The following is a 19,239-nucleotide window of genomic DNA, read 5'->3' as shown; positions in this document are numbered from 1 at the left end:
CACAGGCCCAGCCTCTCCGCGGCATGTGGGATCTTCCCGGACCAGGGCACGAACCCGCGTCCCCTGCATCGGCAGGTGGACTCTCAACCACTGCGCCACCAGGGAAGCCCCGTCCTGTTCTTTTGAAAGCTACACAACCCCTCAGTAAAAACTTTTTACTCTTCCACTGCGAGACAGTGTTTGGTCTGAAGAAAATTGGAAAACCTCTAGTAAGACATAGAAACTGCTCCCCAATCATGTTGCACAGCCATGGCTGAAGGAGCATCCATTTCTTATCCCCCAAGCTCCACCTTTCCACAGGGCAGAGGCACCACTGATTGGAAACAGCTGCCAAGAAGAACCCTGTGCCCAAGAGGCAGTAGGACTAAGTTCCCAGGAAATCTTTCATGAATTAATGCAAGTTAAAAGGCATGAAAAAAAAGGATCCTTCCCACACCTGGGTGATATAAAATATTATAGTAGATACAATGATGAAGATGCAAATAAAATAATAATTACCATTTACTGAGTGCCTGCTAGTGTCTAGCACTACAAGCATATACATTATTTAAGATAATCCTTCCCATATCCCTAAAAATTAAATAGTATTATTATCCCCCCAAATTAAATAATATTATTATCCCCAATCAACAGATGACAAAACTGAGGCTTGAAATCAGTAGTAACTTTTCCAAGGTCTCAGCGGTGCTCTTTATATCCAGGTCAGTCTTCCTCTAAAGCTCTTATTCTTTTTATTATACCATGTGCTCAGACATATACAGACATTAGAGGGCCCTGAGCAGTAGCAGTTTGAGGGCTCAGGGAAGGCTTCCTGGAGCAGGTTTCATATGAACTGGATCTTATAGGATGAATATGAATTATTACAATAAGGGGCAGGAAGAGGAAAGGGACCATCTTCACCAAGGGGACCATCTAAGCAAAAGCGTGGGCTGAGAATTCTGAGGCAGCCGGTATCGTTAGAGAATAAACGTGAGGCAGGCAGGAAGGAAGGAAAGGCAGAGGGGCAGAAAGATCTGGAGAGGCTAGTTGGTGCTGGGCCCTGCGTGCTGTGTTAAGAAGCATGAACTTTATCCCATAGACAATGCGGAGCCCTCGGAAGGTTTTAAAACAGGGAGTGACATGGCCAGAGCAGTGTTTTAAACAGATCATGATAGCAGGGGAGCAAAGGGTAGATTTAACAGAGACAAGATTAGAGGCAGAGATAAGACAGGAAACTTACAAATATTAAGTTGAAAATTAGTAAAGGCACACATTAGGGTGCTCAAAATATGAATGGAGGTGAGAGAACAAATCCAAAAATTAATTAGAAAGAAAAAGTGCCAGGTCTTGGTGATTGTCTAGATGTGTGTAAGAGCGGCACATATGGCATTCAAGTCCCCAGGAAGACAGCTGGTTTGAAATGATGAGTCAAGTGTTGAAGATATTGAATTGAGGTGTCTGTGAGACCTCAAGCAGAGGTGCAACAGAATGTACACATCCGGTCCTCCCAAAGAGACCTGGAGGTTGCCTACATCTAGGTGGTAGCTGAAGTCATAGGTATGGATGAGCTCTTCCCAGAAGAAGCTCAGCGAGCCAAGGACAGGCCCCAAGGGAGAACCCAAATACTGGGAAGTTGCACAGAAGAGGATCTCCTGCAGGAGACAGTTAATAAATAATTGGAAAGGTACAAGAAAAATCAGGAGATTATAGAGTTCTGGAAGCCAAATGCATAATGCTATAAGAAAATGAGAGTCATCAGTAGTGCCGGATTCAGAAGAAAGCTAGAGAAAACCTAGAATAAATGCAAAAAAAAAAGATCCTCTGGATACAGCCATTTGGGAGACACTGGTCTCCAAAAGTGCAATTCGATAGCAGACTGAAGGAGAAGAGAAGTGGCTAAGGGGTTCAGAGACCAAGAGAGGGTCTGGTGGACCTTGGTGTTTCTAGAATGGGGAAGACTTGACTATGTTTATTGACTGAGAGGAAGGAACTGTTAAGAGAGAGAAAGACTGAGGATATTAGCCAAGACGGGGAGAGGAGGTAGAGGGGTTGATTAATGCAGCAGTGCCTGATGTGACAGGAGTCGGGCCAAGAGCATGGCAACTCCTCAGATCTGAACACAAAGCACAAGTAAGCTCTAAGCCTGCAGAAAACAGCAGGGAAAGTACAGCTGCAGATCAGTTAGAAAAGTGTATAGGAAAGTTTAAAGATATTGATCATATGGTAGCTCTATTGAGATAATGCCATTTGCAGAACATGGATGGACCTAGAGATTGTCATACTGAGTGAAGTCAGACAGAGAAAGACAAATATCATATAATATCCCTTACTTGTGGAATCTAAAAAAAAAAAAAAAAAATGGTACAAGTGAATGTATTTACAAAGCAGAAATAGAGTCACAAATGTAGAAAACAAACACGGTTACCAAGGGGGAAAGGGGAGGAGGGATAAACTGGGAGATTGGGATTGACATATACACATGACTATATATAAGATAGATAACTAATAAGAACCTACTGTCGAGCACAGGAAACTCTACTCCAGCAGTCCCCAAACTTTTTGGCACCAGGGACCGGTTTTGTGGAAGACAATTTTTCCACGGACGGGGAAGGGGGGGGGCATAGTTTCAGGATGATTCAAGCGCATTACATTTACTGTGTACTTTATTTCTATTATTATTACATTGTAATATATAATGAAATAATTCTACAACTCACCATAATGCTGACAGAAGGCAGAGCTCAGGCGGTAATGCAAGCGATGGGGAGCGACTGATAATACAGGTGAAGCTTTGCTAGCTCGCCCACCGCTCACCTCCTGCTGTGACGCCCAGTTCCTAACAGGCCGCGGACCACTACCAATCCGTGGCCTGGGGGTTGGGGACCCCTGCTCTACTCAATAGTCTGTAATGACCTATATGGGAAAAGAATCTAAAAAGGAGTGGATATATGTATAACTGATTCACTTTGCTGTACAGCAGAAACTAACAACACTGTAAATCAACTATACTCCAATAAAAATTAATTTTAAAGAAAGATATTGAGGAAGATCATGTTTTTTGGCCTTTGCTTTTCTTGAAGAAGTAGGAAGCACCCCCTCATGAATTTGTAGCGATATTAATCCCCCCCCCCCAGTTGTGTGATTAGCTCCAGCAGTCCTCAGGAAGCAGGGAATTGGGTGGGGGAGGGTGGAATTCTGTCAAGGAAAGTTGCAAGAAACCCTAGAAAATACTAAATGATGGGAGTCAAAGAGTAAGTTGAAGAAGCCCTATGTAGGGCATAGGGCAGTTCCAGAAAATAACAAAATTAATTTTAACAGACACCCATCTCGAGAAAAATACCATCCTAAGATTCCCAACCTGATTTTAGTCCTGGAGAAAAACAAGATTCTTAGACATACCCTGGTCATCAAGTAAGTTGAGCTTGACCGTGCTAATCAGAAGCTGCTGGATTTGTGTTACCCATTTTAAAAGCATTAAACTGAAATAACTAGTAGGACTCCAGCCCACTCAGCAGCGTGGGAATCCCCTTCCTCTCTGGCATGGGTAGCATTTGCTTGTTGTTTTCCATTTGGGGAGCTCCTAAGGACCAGATGTAGGCAGTGTGTTTGACCTTGCCCTTCTCCCCACCTCATCTGTAGGTCTGTCTCTCTTCCAATAAAAGAAAATGTTTCTGCATCAGAGTTTTTCAATCCAACCCTTAAAATCAGTTAGTTCCACGCCTCTCATCTCCTCGACCTCAGTTTAAGACGCATGCCCCTCTGCCTCTCAGCTGACTCATCTGCTTTCTGGTAACCTCCCTCCCAATACTGTCAAAGTCTAGAAACCCCACGCACACCTTTGAAAGGTACTCCCTCCATCAACTTGCTGTATCTGAAGCTGACCCTTCCCCAAGGACATCACTTCCCTTACAGCCCTGTAGAATGTGGCGTGTACCCATTTCTAAGTCCCATTTTCTAGAGCTGGGATGTTCTCCCACCTTCTCACTTTCATTTTTGAAAGCACCCCCCCTTTTGGCCCTCTAGCTATCTGGCTCTGCCACTCTCTGCCTGGCCTCACAGCACTCATGTTTGACCTCCTCGTAATTCTACCTTCAGTCGTCAGACTTTGGCAACGGTCTCACTAGCTTCTCCTCACCGCAAGCATTGCCCTCATCCTGGGCACCCTGGCTTCATCATCTTCAGGTCAACTGTCCACGCTAGAACTGCCCCACTGCCAAAATCTTAGCCTCTTAGACTCTAGGGCCCACTTCCAGTGACAACACCCTGTCCTTCAGCTCCCTCGCTCTCTTTTTTTCCCACTTTACTCCCCATCTTCACAGAGCGCACCAAACCCCTGCAGCCTTTTCTCCCAGTCTGTTCACGGTTCTCTGCTTCATCTCCTCCCTTCTCTAGACCAGACCCTACACGACAGACCGTCAATTATTTCTCTCCATCACCTGCATCTCCTCGGTTTGGTCCTGGGGCTATGCTCATCTAGCAAATCCCCAATATCCCAACACGCATGCTCCCCAGGATTGCAGAGGTGACTAGAGAAAATGCACAGCTGGGAAGGTTTGCCATTCCAAAGGCATAGTTTCCATTCTCAGGTCTGCTCAGATACCCTGTTCCCTGCCCAGGTCAGCTCTCTGTCCCTAGTCACTACAGTAATGATTCCAACTTTAACACTCTCCTTAAACTGTCTCCCTAACAATGTCTTCACTCTAACTACACATACTTTCTCTTATTTCACAAAGAAAATAGGTGCCCTCAGGTGAGAGCTCTCTCAGCATCCCAAATGCATCTGTGTCTAGACCTACCCTTCCTTCTCTGGACACTTTTCTGAGATTAATTCATCCACCTACCTCTGCTTTAGATCTTATCCTGCAACATGAATTCTCTCTCTTTTTTTCTGGATCTTCCATCTCTCTCTATCATCCCCCTCAGACTGTAGCTCATAAATGCACCTGAGCCTCTCCTATCCTTAAAAAAGTCACTATGACTCAAAATCCCACTTTTGGTTGATGGTCTTCACAACCCAACTGTAAAATAAACACTCCTCACTTCCCATTCCTTTTATCTCAAAGTAATGCACAAGCATAGTTTTTTTGAAGTCCAACAGTGCTATGTCTTAATAATTTTTAAAATATTTTTCTATAATCCTCATTTTTCTAAATAGCCCGTAGCCCATAGTATACTCTATTTTAACTGTTTATAGTTTGACATTATCTTTTCTCTTCCTACTACGGAAGATAAAGATCCTGTTCTCTTTACCAACCCCTCACCATGCCCCACCAGGCATACAAACATCCCTTTTCCCTCCCTCTATCCTCCCCATATAGTTACATTATGCTTAGTGGTGAAATTATTATTCAACAATTATATTAACATATCTACATATTTTTATACATTTAGTATACTATGATAATGTCTTTCCCTTGTACACATTTTGTTTTGCATAATTGCTTTTGTTTTCAATCTGTCTTTCTAGTATCTATCTCTAATTCAGCCCACACCTTCCAAAACAACAGTAAAACTCTCAATACAGTGAAACACACCAGGAAATCTACCACTTGTTATCTTTCTCTCACACAATCGTCCACCATCCCTTTCATATGGAAGGATTTCTCACTAGGCTGCTCCTCTCTGTTGTCTTGAGCTTCCCTTTCCATCATCTTACTAATTTCCTGTACTTCCATCGGTTTTATTGTCTGTGATTCCTAGATTCCAAGTCTTGCTATTTCTTGGTTTTCATCCTCATTTGGTGGAGCACATCCTACAGTAGCTTTCTGAAAAAAGGGTGCAAGGAAGGCACGTTTTTTGAGACCTGCCTTCACTCTTTGTTTTTCTTTTTTTGGGGGGGGGTGCTGCGTTGGGTCTTCGTTGCTGCGCACGGGCTTTTCTCTAGTTGAGCGGGGACTACTCTTTTGCTGTGGTGTGCAGACTTCTCACTGTGGTGGCTTCTCTTGCTGCGGAGCACGGGCTCTAGGTGTGCAGGCTTCAGTAGTTGTGGCTCGCGGGCCCTAGAGCGCAGGCTCAGTAGTTGTGACGCACGGGCTTAGTTGCTCCGTGGCATGTGGGATCTTCCCGGACCAGGGCTCGAACCCGTGTCCCCTGCACTGGCAGGCGGATTATTAACCACTGAGCCACCAGGGAAGCCCCAGACCTGCCTTCACTCCTGACTGGTCATTTTTTTAGGACTAGGACTATGTGGGAAATCATTCTTCCCTCAGGATGTGGAAGGCACTGCTACACCATATCCAAAAGGTTGAAAATCTTATCTGATTTCTGGTCCTTTGCATACAATCTGCTTTCCTCCTCTCTGGTAGGGTCCTAATATTTCACAATCACGTGCCTTGCATGAGGCCTCTTTTCTTCATCCATTAGGCTAAGCATTCACTAAGCTTTTCTGGACTGGAAATCCAGGACTTTAGATGCTTTGAAGATTTTGTTCCCATTTCTTTGATAGTTAACCCCTCTATTTTTTTTTTTCTTTTTTTTTTTTTTTCTCCCTCTTGAGCTCCTAATGGTCAAATGTTTGACCTTCTGGGCTTGCCTCAAATTTTGGTGATTCTTGACTTCCTCTTTTCATACTTAATGGTGAGGAACAAAGCATTTATTAGAGGTTTCTCATGTATAGGCAGGGCTAATTGCCTGATGAGCTTCACCAGAGCTCCAGGGAGGATCCATCTATTCCGTCAGGTCTTTGTCTGGAGCTGGACAGTTTTCCCAGAATACAATCTCCACTCTCCTCACCTGGCCTCCTGCACTGAGGGTGCTCCGCAGCAGAAGGGGCTAAGGGAATCTCACTTATCTAAATAGCCCACGTATATTCCCTTTGCACTTCGGGGTGCAGAGTTTCCCTTAGTACCTGTTTTTAGCACATTACATGAATGCCAGGCTAAGTCTACAACCTTGGGGGGAGTGTGTGGTGGGGAGAAACAGGTAGAGGGGCACTTGCCTGGATGCCTGAAGAGAGAGTGAATATGAGTACCTACGTGTTCTTTGTGCAAACCTTCCGCCAGCCCTTCTGTGTTTTGCCCCTTCCTAGTCTCTCAGTTTTCAGAGGTACTGAGATTCTGATGCCTCTGACTCCTAAGCCTTTCAAGGTTTGTGTTCCTTGTTGATTTCATCCCGCCTAATTCACCTAACTCCCACAGACTGTTAGGTATTAGCTTTCTCTGAAGGAGGAGAAGGAAAGTTGGAGGGGGGGGGGGGGGGAGGAAAAGATAGAAGAGAAGGAGGGAAAACTGGGGGGAGGGGAAGGGGGAGAGGGGAAGAGAGGAGGGAGGAAGGAAGGAAGGGAGGGAGGGGGGAGGGGAGAGGGAAAAAGAGAGGTAGCATTTATTGAACATCTATTTTGCACCAGACCCTGTCTGTGCTGAACCCTTCACGTAAAGAAACCCATTTTAATCCCAACAACAGCCCTCTTAGGTGGGTACTGGCATCATTATTCACATCGTACCATTGAGGAAACGCTGTTCAGAGATATTGGTTAACTTGCCCAAGGTCATACAATTAGGAAATGCCTACATTCAGACTCAGGGCTCTGTGATCCCCCAGACTCATGCTCCTTTCCCTACCTCATGCTGAGAAAGATTTATGGCCCTGGAGTCTACAGGCCACCCCTTAAGTCACCCAGCATGGGCACCCTACGCTCTCCCGTCCATCCTCCGGTCCCCCCAAGGCTTGCAGGCCTTCGAGGGCAGTGGGTAGAGCATTTTCTGTTCTCACTGGAAGAGGACCAAGGTGCTGTGTTCTCAGCTGCTTGGGCTGAGATCTGAAGCCCAGACCTAGCCACTGACGTCACTCCGTGTGCCCTTCACTTCCACCTAGCCGTTTATGCTGGCACAGCCCGAAAGCTAGGTTGGCAGGAAGGCGATCAGCCCAAACAGGATTAATAAGAGGCAGCTGGGCTTTAAAAGTCTTCTTGACAATGTAAAGAAACTAAGTCAGATGTTTTTGGAAAGGGCTTTTCGATGAATGTGTCCAACTCCTGGCCTCTTTCTAGGGCCACTCTCCACTTCCTCCCTACACACTTGAATCAAGGTTTCTGTTGCTTTTTTCAGCATAACTGGTGATGGCCTGATTGGCTAAGGTCAGACACTGGCCCACAGGAGTTAGTGTCCCAGGGTGAACCATCTGAGCAGGTCCTCAAGCTCGGCTCGCCCACCAAATGCCCTCAGCGCCTCGCCCGCTGCACCCTAGTCCCGGCCCTACTGGGCAGAGTTGGTGAAACCTTTGGGTGGATAAAGAGGAAGTGAACACAGGAGGCAGACAGGGATTAGCCCCTCTGTGGATTGGCCTAAAAGCCACAGTGGATACCACAGCAGAGGTGTGCATTACTAAGGAAACTTTAAGGACTAGAAAAATCCAAGCTAAGATATACGAGGTGCCTACTACACACTGGTCTTTCAGTGCTTTCATTCCCACACTTCATCAAGCCATGGCCAGGCTGTTTTCCCTTCTAGCTAATCCAAATCCTTCCATCCACAAGGGAGAGGTCTTACCCATCTCCTCTGTGAAGCCTCCCCTGGCAGGTCTTCCCACAGAGAGTGGTCCATCCAGGCCAAGCTTAACCGTATGATTTATGTTGAGGACAGTCTGCCATTCACATTAGCTTATGATTCCTAGGGAAGGAATTCAGTGCCAGAGGAAACTCTCACCCATGAAGAACTAGCATTCTCTCTCCCTTCTGACAATGAGACCTTTGTAACTCATCCCGTTTCCTTCTTTGCCAACCAAGAAGCTCCAAGCACAAGGATGGTTTCATTCAGTTGAGGGGTTCAGGAAAGGTCTCTTCGCTATGAGGAAGTGACACTTAAGCTGAAATCCAAACCAATGAATAAGAATTAGCCAGATGAGGGGCTTCCCTGGTGGCGCAGTGGTTGAGAATCTGCCTGCTGATGCAGGGGGCACGGGTTCGAGCCCTGGTCTGGGAAGATCCCACATGCCGCGGAGCAACTAGGCCCGTGAGCCACAACTACTGAGCCTGCGCATCTGGAGCCTGTGCTCCTCAACAAGAGAGGCCGCGACAGTGAGAGGCCCGCGCACCGCGATGAAGAGTGGCCCCCACTCGCCGCAATTGGAGAAAGCCCTCGCACAGAAACGAAGACCCAACACAGCCAAAAATAAATAAATAAATTTATAAAAAAAAAAAAAGAATTAGCCAGATGAAGATTGGAGGGAACATCTTCCATTCTGAAAAAGCGGCATGTGCTAAGGCTCTGAGGTAGAAAAGAACTGAATGTCCAGTGTAGCTGGATCACGCTAAGTAAAGAAGACAGTGGTACTAATAAAACTGTGTAATGAGTTTCAGACCCTCGGAGAGAGCTGAGTCAGCTCTTACAGATCCTGCAGCCCACGTTAAGAAGTCCAGATTTGAGCCCAACTGCACTAGGAAGCCCTTGAGTTTTATGGGTAGGCGTGTTCTAAGCCAATTTACCTTTTAAGACTATTTCTCTAGAGCCCTGTGGAGAGCACGTTGGACAGAGACAAAAGCAGGAACAGGGTGATCAGTTAAGAAGCTATTGCAAATTGCCAGTTAAGAGATGACAACGGTCCGGTCTGGATGTATCAGTGGGTGTGAAGGAAGGTAGACAGAATCCGGACACGTTTTGGAGAGAGAATCAAAGAAAATTTGGGTTTTGTCAAGCACCGTAAGGAATGGCTTTGGAGCCAGGCAGAAGTGGAGCTGAGAACTGGCTTTGCCTCTTAACAGCTGTGTGACCCGAGACATACTCCTTAAACTCTCTGAGCCCCAGACCACTCATCTGTAAAATGGGAGTGGTAACACCTACCTCAAAAGACGGGATCAAGTCTTTAGAAAGCTGCTGTGTTGGAAGTTTCCGGCACGCGGTGAACAATGAAAAAACTGATGGAGGATGTGCTCCTAGAGACTGGCCTACAGCAGGCCAGGGAAGGAATTGGAGGGCAGCCAACGTCTGCCTTGGTGGATGAAACGGGAGTCTAGGCTGGGTCACCCCCTTAGATCAAAGGTGCCTTTTCTTGGCCCCCTTCCCCTCCCCCAGCTCCTTAGCTTGGGAACCTCCACGTTCATACCCTATAGAAGAGCAGGTTCTGCCCCCGAAAGGGCACTTGAGGAGAATGGGACAGACGGACCTCGAGGAGGGAAAGCTACGGCAGGCAGGGGCGTCTGCAGCAAAATAAGCCATTTCCTGTGCGTGTGGCAGCGTTCTCTCTCCACCGACCCCCTCCGCCCCCTCCATCTCCCTTCTCCTTTCCGTTCTGTTTCCTCCCCTGCTTCTCCTCTTCTCCCTTCTCTCTCCCAGTCGCAGGGTCCAGCCCGTCCCCAGCGTGGGGACTTAGGGCTGAGAGGACCCACCTCTGTGTATCCTGCACCCCGCTTTCCTCATCACTTGGTTCACAACCAAGATCGGTCCTCGTCAGAACCTCTGGAGAGAAGACAGCCTCCACGCTCTCCTCTGTCCCCCTGGGAACCTAAGAAGTTCAATTTCACCCACTTTCCCAGCACATCTTCTCCGGCTGAGGGCCCCTGGCTCTGGGAAGCAGCGGCTTCAGTGCACCAGAGTAAAGCGGTTGCTTAATTCCCAGCCAGGCTCCCAGAAGCCCCACAAAGCCATGCTTCCAAAGTAACCCCAGTGAGTGAGCCCAAATAACACAGGAAATGGTATTGGCCCGCGGAGCCCAGAAGACCACGCCCCCGCCCCACGGGAGGGGCGCTCGCAGGCCAGGCTGCAGACGCTTGATATCTTCTCACCGGGATGGGATTAGAAGGGGATTAGGGGGCTTCCCTGGAGGTCCGGTGGTTGGGACTTTGCCTTCCAATGCAGGGGGTGCGAGTTCGATACCTAGCTGGGGAGCTAAGATCCCAGATGTCTTGCAGCCAAAAAACCAAAACATAAAACAGAAGCAATATTGTAATGAATTCAATAAAGACTTTAAAAAATAAGAAGAAGGGGATTAGGATTCAGTGGACGGGGGAACGCCAGTGCACGAGGTGAGGGTGTGACCGGGCAGGGAGGAGAGGAGTCCCGTAGAGCAGCCGACAGTCCAGACACTCAGGACGGTCACTATCGTGACCCACAGTGTGCCTGCGTCACTGTCCTTGAGGTTCACACAGCCTAGGCACCGAGGATCAGAGTGGTTCCACAGCCCGCCCCGTGGCCACGCAGCACCAGGACCTGGACGGTCCTCTGCCTCCAAGCCCAGGCTGTGGGCCACGGGTCCCGCTGGCCCTTCGTGAAGTCAGAGGCTGGGGCCACACTCCCGGGAGGCCGGGCTTCGATCTGGGAGGCTGGCTCAGATGGAGAGGTTTTCTAGATCCCTCTGTTGCAAGATTTCCATGGCACTGACTTTAAAGCTCCTCAATTCTACTCCCAACCGAAATTTAACAGCTCGGAGGGCAAGGAAAACAAAGAAGAAACTATGAAGAGAGGGGGAGCCCCCTGGGAGTGGGGAAGGAAATCACGTGGGGTGCGGCCAGGTCTCCAATCTGCCAGCCCCAACTCCCCCTGCAAAGCCTGGAGAGGCCATTCTTCTCTTCCCCCTTCTCACACCAACTGCCCCACCTCCGCCAGGTCTGGCCTCCCTCCCGACTTATGCCGAGAAATTTGGGGGTAATTAGTAGGAAGTGTCTTCGGGGTCCTGGGCCCTTAGGAATTTATAGATCTTCCCAACTCCACCGCTGGCTTTCTTGCCGCCAGCCTGTGCAGAATGTATGCCCCTTCCCTAATGCAGGCAAATCCACCAAAAATGCACTTGTGATCCTTGCTTCCTTTCACTTCTCTAGTTTTGAATTCCACTTGACCCTCCCAGCCTCTCATCCCACCCCTGTTTTATTTAAAACATCATTTAATAACCCCAGTGTCCATCCACAGGTGACAGATGATTAAACAAAATGTCTCCACAGACTCTGAGATTCTTGAAGGCCAGGAGGGTACCCTATACATCTCTGAGCCCTGCACCTAGCAAAGCACTTGGCACCTAGTATATTCAGTAAGTGGTTAGGAAATGAATTACTGAGCCCTAAGCACTTGCTTTATATCCCTGATCTTACTAGTCACTCCCTCCTGTGAAAATCAGAGAGAGCGAAAAATAGGCAGAAAGCAAGTGCAAGTATGGTGTATGATTTAAGGAAGAAGGAGGGGAAAAAGGAAGGGATAAGAGAGGGAGGGAGAGAGAGAGAGAAGAAAGAAAGAGAAGAAAGGAAGAAGGAAGGAAGGAGAGAAAGAAAGAGAGAGAAAGGAAGGAAGGAAGGAGGGGGGAGGGAGGGAGGGAAAGGGGGAGGGAGGACTGCAAAGGAAGGAGGACGGGGAGAGAAAAGGAGAAGGGGGAAAATGCAGTGGGGTCTGTCTACACAACTGGCTCTTTGAAGATTTGCTTCAGTTGACTCTTAACAAATCCTTCCAGTGCTGTCTTGTTCCTCCGGGGTATCTTATTCTGGCACTTTGATTCATTCTATATATTGGGAGAGCAGTCAAATACCCCTCTTTCCCTTAGTAGTCAAGATCTAGGGCAGATCTTCTTACAGAAGGAGAGGCTCTCCAGAATCATCTTCACTTGTAATTATCCAATTAAACCCAGGCACTCAGCCATCCTTCCAAATAGGGGCTGACGGCTGTAATCCACCATGCATTTCGCGAGCTTGCAGCAGCTCAGACCAGCAGCTGTACTGTGTTTAGCTTAGTTTTTCTTTTTTTCCTTTTTTTAGTGGGGGGTGGGGTGCACTTTCTTTTTTATTTAAAAGAAAAGAAAGGATAGAAGAAGTGGAGACTGGGTAGGTGCTCGTGATCAGAGTGTCCCTGAGGATATAGAGCATCAGAGGGAAATTACCTTCCTGATGACTCAGAAACAGGAAGCGGTGACCTGGAGGGAGGCATCCTCGCTGGAAGGGGAGGCATGCACATGTGTGATGACATCACTTCCTATTTTTGAGAGTGTTGGGGTGCAGGAGTGGAGAAGGGATTGGGGGAGAAAACAATCAAAAGGGTCCGAGAGTGAGTCTCCTGCATGTCTTTGCTCACATCCTCACATGCCCATCCCCTGCTCCTGCACTTAGGACACACCTACGACAGCTTCCTCTCTTTCACCCTGGGGCTTTGTCTGAGAAGAAGGACGCTAACGAAGCTCATGGTGTTGATCGCTCCTGACCAAGGACAGAGCTAGATTGACAGGTAGGTACCCCCAATCCTGCAGAAGCCACCATGCTGGTGATGGGAATTCTCTTAACAGTCAGCGGAAGGAACCATGATCTGAACCTCCCAACTCGTCCCCAGTCCCCATGTCCGACTCCATCCCTGGGAGGGGTGGGAGGGCTACACAGAGCAGCCAGCAGCCTGGCTCAGAGCAAAGATGGGAAGACCCAGTGGTGTACAGCAGAACATGCAGAGCTTCACCAGAGCATCTGGCAGGTTTGAGGGGGACAGCACCAGGCTTTGGAGCTACGTCTACTGAGACTACAGGACTAGGGGCAAACTGAGGAGCAAAAGGCCCTTCTTGGTCCTCTTTGCCCAAAGCGGGAACCAATCAGAGTCCGAGCACGGTGAATGTGTCAGTTCTGCCCCATGAGACCAAGCTAGAGAGCAACCCCACCTCTCAGTGTTTGCCAGGGTCCCTCCCACCTTGCCTGTGCGATGACAGTGAACAACTCTGTCCCAAGAATGCCCTGACTCTACCGAAGCTGCTCTGCTTGTGCAGTTTTATCCCCGTGCCCCCAGGAGCCCTCTGGTGGGGATGCCCAGCAGACAGCATGTGGCATTGCACGTGGCGCAGCCTGCTCCCTGCCTGCTCTCTCCACAGGAGTTCAGCATGAAACATGCGGCCCCAGTTGTAAATATTGTGAAAGCTGAGAGAGAACAGAGTACATCAAATCCACCGGCATATTCAGAGGAGCCTAGCCCTGTGTTTGCCCACATTTGTCTTTGTCTCCTGCCTTTTCCAGGGGAGCCCAAACCACCACAAAGCTTAGCCAGCGTTCTGTGTGAGCAAATCTATGTCAGCCAATCTGTACAAAAAGACCAGCAATCTGCAGCTAACCTCGTCTGCAACTAAATGGCCGCCTAGACACCTGTGCCCCAAAAATCACCACAGAGAGAACTAAAAGAGGAAGAGCCATGGTCCAAAGTCTTATCTTTGGAAGGGATTGGTGGAATTCTATCCAGGGAGTCTTCTATCTGGGAATGTCTGGTCCTAGGGTATCACATCATCCTCCTGGTGCCATGACACGGTCCCCAGCTCTCCAGGTACCTCCCACCCACAGTGCCTTGGTCCACCCAGTTCTCATTCAAGCAGAGCAATCCACCCGGAGCAGAGTTGGGTGGGGTGGAAGCAACCCAGTTGGGTGGGGCAGCTGGGGTGGAAGAGGACACAGAGGATAGTGAAAGGACAAGCGCTAGGAGAAGGGAAATAACTTTGTATGTACAATGGGAGGTGTGGGAGGTGTCCCCTGTGTGTCATCTCTTTTCTTTTTCTTTTTCTTTTAATTTTTATTGGGGTTACCGGGGAGGGATAAATTGGGAGATTGGGATTGACATAGACACACTACTATATAGAAAATAGATAACTAATAAGAACCTACTGTATAGCACAGGGAACTCTACCCTGTGTGTCATCTCTTTATGAAGTCTTACCACTGAGGAAACCAAAGCTCAGAGAAGGTGGGTAACTAGTGCTAGACCTCAGAACTAGTAACCAGCAGAAGCAAGCTTTGACTCAAGATCTCACCATGTCCTTTCTCCAGAACACTCATCTCTGAGGAGTAACAGAGATGCAGCTATGGGGCAATGTATGAAGTGCCATGGAAACCTTCCTCAGCAAAAGTCCCTCTCTGCTCCTGTCACTGAACCTGAAATTGGACCACTGCACCATCATTCCTGGTCTCGAAAAGGTTTAGAGGTTTCACTCAATTAGTCAACACAGAGTGATCAGACTTCCACTGCTTGACCAAAAAAAGGCCTAAATCCGTGGAAATCAAAAGTAGATTAGTGAACTCAACATTGCAAATAAACTATACTTCAATAATTTTTTTTTTTAGAAGTAGATTAGTGGTTGTCTCAGGCTAGGGGTTGGGTGGAATGGGTATGGGGTTTCCTTCTGGAGTGATGAAATTATCCCAAACTCAGATTGTGGTAATAGTTGCACAACTCTACAAATACACTAAAACCCACTGAATTGTACGCTTCAGACAAGTGAATGTGTTGGTGTGTGAATTATATCTCCGTAAAGACGTTTAAAACAATAGAACCTGACCTTGAAAAGTTTAAAATTTAATTAGTGAGAAAGACATATACACAAAGACAGGATATGCCAAATAGCAGGAGACACCAAAGGAGTTCAGAAGGAGGGGAGGATCAATCCTAGTTGGGGCATCAGAGAAGGTAGAATCCGTTGTGTTTTGGTAGATAAAAGGGAAAAATCAGTTTTTCCAGGTTGGCAGAACATGAGCATGGGGGCATGAGAAGGTGTGAAGCATGCCTAAGAAATATTGAGCCAACTAATGAAACTCTGTTTGGCGTGCAGATACAAAGATGATTTACAATACTGTATCAGCTATCTATTGCTGTGTAACAAATATCCCAGAACTTAGTGGCTTAGGACAACAACCACCACTTAGTTATTCACAATTCTGCAATCTACACTGGGCTCAGGAGCATGGCTTATCTCCCCTCCACAATCAGCTTATGGTTTCACCAGGAATGGAAAATCCAGGATGGCCTCAGGCATAATCTGGCATCTCCACCAAGATGACTGTGACCAGCTAGCAGCTAGATGGCCCTCACCTTCTCCACATGGTCTTGCATACTCCAGGGCTCCCCTCTTACATCAAGTGAGCAAAAGCAAAAGCTGCAAGGCCTCCTATGGCCTAGACCCAGAAACTTGTACAATATCATTTCCACCATGTTTTATTTGTACAAGCAAGTCATGAGGTCAATCCAGACTTAGTGAGGGAAGAGAATACATGGGGTTTGAATTCGGGGAAGCATGATTCATTAGGTATCTACCACAAATACCAAAGGGTAAATCATACACCTGCCTTGGAAGAGCTCACTGTCCAGTGACGTGGCTGCCTTGAAAGGCATTGAAAGGGGAGTATATCTAGGAAGGTAAGACTGGGAACAGAGCATAGAGGACACTGAAAACAAACTAAGGAGTCTGGATTTCATTCAAGAGGTCTTAATCAAGGTACAAAAATCCCTAGGAGAGGTGATATTTTAAGCCTTTATCAGCCAACATCTTAGAAGAAGTTGATGGTGTGTGCAAGTAAGACAGACTAGAACCCTGGGTCTATTTAAGAAATCAGATAAGTTGCAAGAACGGTGTGTTCCCATCACCTGAGTCGGACAGCACCACCACATCACAGAGGAGTGTGGGTTGCCTGCGTCAACTTGCGAGCCTGTGTCCCAGGGGTCAGGACATACACCACAGAAGGCAAGAGACTCTGCTCCCTTGTCAGCCTTCTTTCCCTCTTCAGTTTTCCTACCCTTCTTTCCTCAACATACTCTTTGCATGTCCAAATCAGTGGACTATAAAATACAAAAGCTGGAATCAAGCTTACAGAGTGAAATGAAGGAAAACAAAAGCAGTCAGGACACAAGTCTTGCTTTAGACTGTAATATGGAAATTAACTACAAAGAGAAAACTGAAAATGACTGATTCAACTGAACTCATTACTTGGGTGACAGCTGTTCCTTTTCTGACCCTCTCTCTCCTCACTTCACATTTCACTCCTCCAAAGCCCAGAGTATCAGGAAGCCTAAGCCTGTCCTTGCCCCACCTTTCTCCTGATGACCTACTTCACCAGGAGATGACCTCCCGCGGACTCAAATGATAGAGCAAAGCCATAAGACGTTGCCAATAGCACCTAACAAATTGCACCAAGAGCTGCAGCCCACCTGTTTTCACCAGTGAGCAACCAAACTTTTCTCCTCCCAAAAGGCTGAGTTTATTTTATAGTGACTTCCTTAACATAAAGCAATTACTGGGAACAAATGAGATGCCTGTCAGTTGGTTTGAGTACACACAGACGTGTATCAGGGACCCAAGCAAGGTATAGTGAGCATCTCCTCCGCTAAGAGATTGCTCCCAGGGCCTCCATGTTGGATCAAAAGAGCCCCATTCGTATAGGAGGCCAGCAGTCCTCAACATTACCTGGCAAAACGTACCTTCATTTCTCCCCACTTCCCATCTTAGTGCTTCCTTCAACTGTCTGGCATCTCCCCAGGTCTTCACCCACCCCTCATGATGTCCCTGGTCTTCCCCCATTTTCAGCCCTCACATCACAAAAAGTCTCCTTACATTCCTAGAGCATCCTTTTATCTCCATTGTTAAAATTCTGACTCCCAGACCAGAGTGATTTCAGTCAGCTATGGGTGTGAATGGATATATACTTGTTAGGAAGACTCCTGATAATGCAAAAAAAAAATGGATATGACCTGGTGGCATGTCAGGAAGGATGGAGAGCAGATAAGGGAGACATTTGAAAGCTCGTGATGGGTCAGGGTCTCTGGATATGTTTCTTATCTAACGAAAAGTTGAATCAGGGAGAGAAAGGGATGAAGGGATGAATTCTGACATCTCCCTTCTCTCCATCCTCCCTCCCCAGACAGATCACTGTAAATATCAACCTGCTTCCGCGCACACAGTGTTTCCGATGATACAGTCATGCGACCAGGAATGAGAGCGAGGCGCACACACGTAAACAAGTCATACAACACACTCATACCCTAAGTCATTTTGAAATATCCAGAGGTGAGGATTATTTCCGGTAGAAATCATCTCTGACATCACTCACCAGGTCGGACAGCAGTAACTTTCCACTAAGGCAAGGGACACTAGCTTCCGCCTGGGAGCCACAGGGAGATGCCAGCAGTTTCAAAAGAAAGAAAAAAAGGAAAAAAGAAAAGTAACACTCACACTTGACAAGTAGCACCATCTAGGGGACTTAGACAGTAAAACTACTCTTCTTGCAAATACACAGCCAGGAGTGTTCTCTGCCTGGGGCCACATCAACTAGGGGCCTGGATCTAAGATGTGTGTGAACCCTCATGACCCGTGCTGGGCAGCTACACCTGAAGCCCTGTGCCCAGGTCAAGACATCCATGTGACAAGCTGGAGCAACCCCAGAGTCCAAAAAATTGCCTCTAAGACACAGCAGACAGTAGGACAAATTCTGCATCATTCCATATATATGAGGCATCTATGATGGTCAGACTCCTAGAATCAGAGAGTTAAAATGGTGGTTGTTAGAGGCTCGGGATGCGGCGGGGGGATAAGGAAATGTCCTTCGACAAGCATGAAGTTTCAGTTATGCAGGATGGATAAGCTCTAGACATCTGCTGTACAACATTGCGCCTATATTAATCAGACTGGATTGTACACTTAAACAGAGTTCTTTCGTTTGGATTGCTAGGAAGGATGCCCACAGCAGTGATCAGGAAGCTGGGCAGCATCTTCCGCCCCCTGAGTGACCGGGAGAGGGGAGGACGCCCAAGGTTACCGGTTCTGAGGGGGTTCGGGGGGAAGCAAACAAGCCTATCTGGGTCATTAAAAGGAGACTCCAAAATAGTCCATTGAATCCAGTCTCTCATTTTCGTGATCAGAAAACTGAAGCTCAGAGGAATTCCCTGGTGGTCCAGTGGTTAGGGCTCCATGCTTTCACTGCCGAGGGCGCAGGTTCAATCCCTGGTCGGGGAACTAAGATCCTGCAAGCCACGCGGCGCAGCCAATAAATAAACATAGAAAACTGAAGCTCAGACTTTCTTGTACCTTTGAAGTGTTATTATTATTGTGTGAGGCCAACAGACCAGGAGGCTATGGCCATGGAAAAGACAGTTTGTTACTCATCATACCCTAGAAGAGGGGGCACACCATGCCATGGGGGCAGGGGGCACACAGGAAGCACCAGGGTCAGTCAAGAGGCAGAGGGAATGAGGGGAATTGCAGGCAAGTGCCTTTATTGTGGTTTCCCAGGAAAGAGCGGGCAGGTCAGGGCTAGCAGGTGTAGGACTGGCTAGTTGAACCGTTTCAGCGAGCTCTGGGGCATAAGGGATGTCTCTAGCTGGCCCTGCGGTGATTAGGGCAAAAAGAGATAGTGGCCCAGATGTGAGAGCCCAATAAAGGAGGCGATTTAGGAACAGGCTCTGGATTGGTCGGTAGGCATATGAAAGGCACGCTCTCAGGTGAGTCCTTTACTGTACCTAGGAACAGGCCAAGCCTGGGAGGGGCAGTCCCTCAGGGTTGAGCAAGGCTTCAAATATCAAAGCAGCAAAACACATGGTTAATAGACCCTGGACACACAATGGG

This window comes from Phocoena sinus, chromosome 6 (assembly GCF_008692025.1).
Source record: "Phocoena sinus isolate mPhoSin1 chromosome 6, mPhoSin1.pri, whole genome shotgun sequence".
In the NCBI taxonomy this organism is placed as follows: Eukaryota; Metazoa; Chordata; class Mammalia; order Artiodactyla; family Phocoenidae; genus Phocoena; species Phocoena sinus.
The sequence above is the reverse complement of the archived record's forward strand: the minus strand, read 5'-3'. Positions refer to the sequence as shown.